At 46.2% G+C, this 6,089-nt stretch overlaps 1 long non-coding RNA gene across 1 annotated transcript; it reads right to left on the reverse strand.

The window, feature by feature from the left end:
- Nucleotides 1-323: 323 nt before the first annotated feature.
- Nucleotides 324-5,521, reverse strand: LOC129143235 (uncharacterized). Its single transcript, XR_008546465.2, has 3 exons — nt 5,288-5,521; nt 3,547-5,157; nt 324-654 (listed from the first exon to the last, which is right to left on the reverse strand). It is a non-coding gene; the product is annotated as an uncharacterized LOC129143235 (long non-coding RNA).
- Between the last annotated feature and the right edge of the window lie 568 nt (nt 5,522-6,089).

Consider the following 6,089-nt stretch of genomic DNA (forward strand, 5'->3'; position numbering starts at 1 on the left):
GTTCAAATGTCCTATTATGGACATTTTATGGAAAGAAAATCTGCCATCACCATAACAGCCTACCCACCATTTATGACAAAGGACAGGTAAATTATTAGGAGAAATAATGAGATCTTTACTTCCCTTTGGCCTCTGTGGCCTTGTCTGATCCAGTGGGCCCCAACATTTTGTGAGATATATACAGCCTTCCCTGCGAGACTCTGAAAGGGTTTTAGTTAAAAGTAATGTAATAATTCTCACGCGTGTCGGTGTGAAGAGACCACCAAACAGGCTTTGTGTGAGCAATAAAGCTTTTTAATCACCTGGGTGCAGGTGGGCTGAGTCCAAAAAGCGAGTCAGCAAAGGGAGATGGGGTGGGGCTGTTTTATAGGATTTGGGTGGGTAGTGGAAAATTACAGTCAAAGGGGGTTTTTTACTTGTGGGCAGGGGTGGGGGTCACAAGGTGCTCAGTGGGGGAGCTTCTGAGCCAGGGGAAGGAATTTCACAAGGTTAATCCCTCAGTCAAGGTGGCGCAGGAACAAATCACAATGGTGGAATGTCATCAGTTAAGGCAGGAACCCGCCATTTTCACTTCTTTTGTGATTCTTCACTTGCTTCAGGCCATGTGGATGTATACGTGCAGGCTTGGGCTCAGAGGCCTGACATTTCTGTCTTCTTATATTAATAAGAAAAATAAAACGAAATAGTGGTAAAGTGTTGGGGCAGTGAAAATTTTTGGGGGTGGTGTGGAGAGATAATGGGCGATGTTTCTCAGGGCTGCTTCGAGCAGGATTAGGGGTGGCGTGAGAACCTAGAGTGGGAGAGATTAAGCTGAAGGAAGATTTTGTGGTAAGGGGTGATATTATGGGGTTGTTAGATGAAACTGTAGCAGGACAAGACACAGACAAAACCCCTCAGACACCGAGTTAAAGAAGGAAGGGCTTTATTCGGCTGGGAGCATTGGCAAGACTCATGTCTCAAAAACCGAGCTCTCCCAGTGAACAATTCCTTTTCCTCTTAAGGGCTTACAACTCTAAGGGGGTCTGTGTGAGAGGGTCATGACTGATTGAGCAAGCAGGGGGAGCAAGCAGTGGGTACGTGACTAGGGGCTGTGTGTACTGGTAATTAGAGGAACAGAACAAGACAGGGATTTTCACAGTGCTTTTCCATACAATGTCTGTAATCTATAGATAACATAACTGATTAGGTCAGGGGTTGATCTTAACCACCAGGCCCAGGGTGTGGCACCAGGCTGTCTGCCTGTGGATTTCATTTCTGCCTTTTCATTTTTACTTCTTTCTTTGGAGGTAGAAATTGGGCATAAGACAATATGAGGGGTGGTCTTCTCCCTTAAAACATTTGTCATATAGAATGATTGGTGATGGCCTGGATACGGTTTTGTATGAATTGAGAAACTAAATGGAAGACACAAGGTCTGCATAAGAGAAGGAGAAAAACAGGTATTAAAGGATTAAGAATTGGGAGAACCCAGGACATCTAATTAGAGTGCCCAAGGGGGTTCAGCATAATTACTTGCTTGGTTGGCAAGGTTTTTGGCTCCATCCTTGAGTTTTTTTTATGTTGTCATATACCAGGCCAGATTGATTTAGGTAAAAACAACACTCTTCATTTAAAAATATACAGAGTCCCCTTTTTTAGCAGTGAGTAAATTGAGGCCTCCGTGATTTTGGAGGAAAGAGAAATTGTAAAGCCAGCAATTGTTTGTTAAAGAAGGATTAGAAACGGCTAGGAGAGAGTGAGTGAGATTGATAGTGTGGTGGAGATAGCTGGGGAGAGGTAGAGGGTGGCATAAGAATGGGAACAAGAATAAGAGTGAATGTAAAAGTAAAGAATAGGGCTTCATTAGGGTGAAAGTATTGGAGTGTACCTTGTCACTGAAGATCTTCTATCCACTTTAAGAGAGACTTAAGGGTGGTGGTTTGAGGTAAAACCAGGAGATATCACTTATGATGGTTTGGAGGAAAAGTATAAATCAGCACTGTAAAAAAGGGCAGGGCATTTACAAGTAGTTGAGAATGGTGAATAGGAGTATGACTAGACAGAAGATTGTAGGGATGACAAGTTTTTGGGGCACAGTTCAAGTTGGGCTGGTGTCTGGAATGAGACTGGGGCCTAATAAAAAGGAGCATTCATACAGAAGCTTAAATGGGCTGTACCTTGTAGCATTTCGAGGACAGGCCCGAATTCTGAGAACGGCAAGTGGTAAAAGTACTGTCCATTCCTTTTTAAGTTGGAGGCTGAGCTTGGTGAGGTGTGTTTTTAAAAGACCATTAGTCCGTTCTACCTTTCCTAAAGATTGAGGACGGTAAGGGGTTTGAAGGTTTCACTGAATACCAAGAGCCTGAGAAACTGCTTGCGTGCTTTGACTAGTAAAGGCTTGTCCATTATCAGACTGTATAGAGGTGGGAAGGCCAAACCAAGGAATTATGTCTGACAGAAGGGAAGAAATGACTGCGGTGGCCTTCTCAGGCCCTGTGGGAAAGGCCTCTGCCTATCCAGTGAAAGTGTCTACCCAGACCAAGAGGTACTTTAGTGTCCTGATTTGGGGCATGTGAGTAAAGTCAATTTGCCAGTCCTGGGGTTTGGGAGATTAGCTGGACATGATCAGCAGGGAGAGCACGTGTAGTTTTCATGAAGAACTATGCCTAGATAGGTAATGGATGAGGAAGAAATTTGGGTTGACTGAGGTAATGGGGGCTGTCCATGAAGCCTTGTGGCAGTACAGCCCAGGTAAGTTGCTGAGGCTGATGGGTGTCAGGGTCAGTCCAAGTGAAAGTGAAGAGAGGCTGGGATGAAGGGTGCAAATGAATAGTAAAGAAAGCATGTTTTGAGATCCAGAACAGAATAAGGGTTATGGAGGGGTTTTGGAGGGAGGTATTGAGGATAGGAGAGTATATGGGTTTGGCACCATGGCGTGGATAGGCAAGACAATTTGGTTGATAAGGCACAGATCCTGAACTAACCTGTAAGGCTTGTCCAGTTTTTGGACAGGTAAAATGGGGGAATTGTAAGGACAGTTTATAGGCTTTAAAAGGACATGCTGTAACAGGCAAGTGATAACAGGCTTTAATCCCTTTAAAGCCTGTTGTGGGGTGGGATACTGGCATTGAGCCAGGTAAGGGTGATTAGGTTTTAATGGGAGAGTAATGAGGGTGTGATTGGTTGCCAGGGAGGGAGTAGAGGTGTCCCATACCTGTGGGTTAAGGTAGGGGGATATGAGAGGAAGTGGCAAAGGAGTTGCCACTTTTGGGTTGGGAAGAAGGGCAGCAATGAGATGTGGCTGTAGTCCAGGAATAGTCACGGAAGCAAATAATTTGTTTAAAATGTCTCAGCCTAATAAGGGAACTGGGCAGGTGGGGATAACTAAAAAGAAGTGTATAAAAGAATATTGTTTAAATTGGCACCAGAGTTGGGGAGTTTTAAGGGGTTTAGAAGCCTGGCCGTCAATACCCACAACATTTATGGAGACAAGGGAAACAGGCCCTTGAAGAGAAGGTAATGTGGAGTGGGTAGCCTCTGCATTGACTAAGAAGGGGACGGACTTACCCTCCACTGTAAGAGGTACCAAAAGCATCTGTGATGGTCCAGGAGGCTTCTGAGGCAATCAGGCAGCATCAGTCTTCAGCCACTAAGCCGAGAAGATCTGGGAAGGAGTCAGTCAGAGAGCCTTGGGCCAGAGTTCCAGGGGCTCTGGGAGTGGCTGCTGGGCAAGTTGGACAGTCTGATTTCCAGTGGGGTCCCACACAGATGGAACATGGCTTAGGAGGAATCCCAGGCTGAGGGCATTCCTTGGCCCAGTGGCCAGATTTCTGGCACTTGAAGCAAGATCCTGATGGAGGAGGTCCTGTAGGAATGCTTGACCACTGCAGCTTAGGCATTTTGAAGTTCTTGTGTACTGGAGATGTGACTGGGGTTTCTCTCACAGTGGAGGCAAGGAATTAAAACTCAGAAATATGTTGGTATTTGGCTGCCTCTACTCTATTATTGTACGCCTTGAAGGCAAGGTTAATTAAGTCCTGTTGTGGGGTTTGAGGGCCGGAGTCTAACTTTTGGAGCTTTTTCTAATGTTGGGAGTGGATTGGGTAATAAAATGCATATTGAGAATAAGACGGCCTTCTGGCCCCTCTGGGTCCAAGGCTGTAAAATGTCTAGGAGTTGCTGCCAAATGAGCCATGGAGTGGGCTAGGTTTTCATATTTGATGAAAAAAAGCCTAAATACTAACTGAGATGGGAGAGGTTGGATAAAGAAAAAAGGGCATTAACCTTGACTATGCCTTTAGCTCCAGCCACCTCTTCAAGAGGAAATTGTTGGGCAGGTGGGGGAGGGTAGTCACAGAATGAAACTATAAGCTGGACCAGGTGTGAGGAGGGGAGGTGATAGAAGGATTACAGGGTGGAGGAGCAGACGCCGAGGAAGAATTGGAGCCTGATTCAGCCTGGCGGGGAGCGACCTGAGGAGGAGCAGTCTGGGGAGGAGGGGAGAGGTCAGATGGGCCAGTAGAAAAGGAAGATTGGAAAGACTCAGCGACACTTGGGGTTGGGACTGAGGGGACAGGCAGGAAGGAAAGAAGGAGGATTTGGGATGAGTTGCATTGGGAACAGAGACTAGGGAGGGACCGACGTGTAAAAGAATGCCTGGATGTCAGGCATCTCAGACCATTTGCCCATTTTACGACAAGAATTATTTAGATCTTGTGGGATGGAGAAATTGAAAGTGCCGTTTTCAGGCTATTTGGAACCATTGTTGAGTTTGTATTGGGGTCAAGCGGTATTGCAGAAGAAAATAAGGCATTTAGGTTTTAGGTCAGATGTGAGTTGAAGAGGTTTTAAGTTCTTGAGAACACAGGCTAAGGGAGAAAAGGGAGGAATGGAGGGTGGAAGGTGGCCCACAGTGAAGGAGGCAAGCCCAGAGAAGAGAGGGTGGAGACATGGAGAGAAGGGGTGGGGGGGTACTTGCCCCCAAGGAGAGGTGGTACTTGCCACTAAGGTGAAGGATCCAGGCAGGCGTCCCCGCGGTGATCAGACACCTCTGAAACGTGGGTGAATAATCAGGCAGGCATCCTTGCAGTGATTAAACATCAAGGGAAGACTGTCTTCCCGAGTCCATGACCGGTGCTGGAGTTTTGGGTTCACAGATAGAACACGTTTCCTCTGTCTCTACCAGAAAAGGAAAGGAACTGAAATTAAGGGAAGGGAGAGATTGAAGGGTGGTGCCAAGATTGAAAGGAGAAAGATGTTGAGGGATAGTGAGAGAGGCTGGAGAAGAGAGTAAAAAGAGGCCGCTTACCCAATTTAAAATTGGTGAGATGTTCCTTGGGCTGGTTGGTCTGAGGACCAGAGGTCAAAGGTGGATCTTTCTCATGGAGCAAAGAGCAGGAGGACAGGGGATTGATTTCCCAAGGGAGGTTCCCTGATCCGAGTTACGGCACCAAATGTCACATGGTCTGTGTGAAGAGACCACCAAACAGGCTTTGTGTGAGCAATAAAGCTTTTTAATCACCTAGGTGCAGGCGGGCTGAGTCTGAAAAGAGAGTCAGCAAAGGGAGATAGGGGTGAGGCTGTTTTATAGGACTTGGGTGGGTAGTGGAAAATTACAGTCGAAGGGGGTTTTTCACTTGTGGGCAGGGGCGGGGGTCACAAGGTGCTCAGTGGGGGAGCTTCTGAGCCAGGGGAAGGAATTTCACAAGGTTAATCCCTCAGTCAAGGTGGGGCAGGAACAAATCACAATGGTGGAATGTCATCAGTTAAGGCAGGAACCGGCCATTTTCACTTCTTTTGCGATTCTTCACTTGCTTCAGGCCATCTGGGTGTATACGTGCAGGCTTGGGCTCAGAGGCCTGACAATAATATTTATTTGACATCTTGGTTTGAAGCTTGAACTGGTAGTGGTGTTTTCAATACCAATTGTTTTAACACTGGTAGTAACCATAATGATGATAACAGTAAGTAATGTGATTTCTTTTAAAAGTTTTTAAATCTTGGTTGAGTGCTGTGGCTCATGCCTGTAACTCCAACAATTAGGGAGGTAAAAGGCAGGAGGATTGCTTGAAACCAGAAGTTTGAGACCAGCCTGGGCAATACAACAAGAC

Source organism: Pan troglodytes, chromosome 1 (assembly GCF_028858775.2).
Source record: "Pan troglodytes isolate AG18354 chromosome 1, NHGRI_mPanTro3-v2.0_pri, whole genome shotgun sequence".
NCBI lineage: Eukaryota > Metazoa > Chordata > Mammalia > Primates > Hominidae > Pan > Pan troglodytes.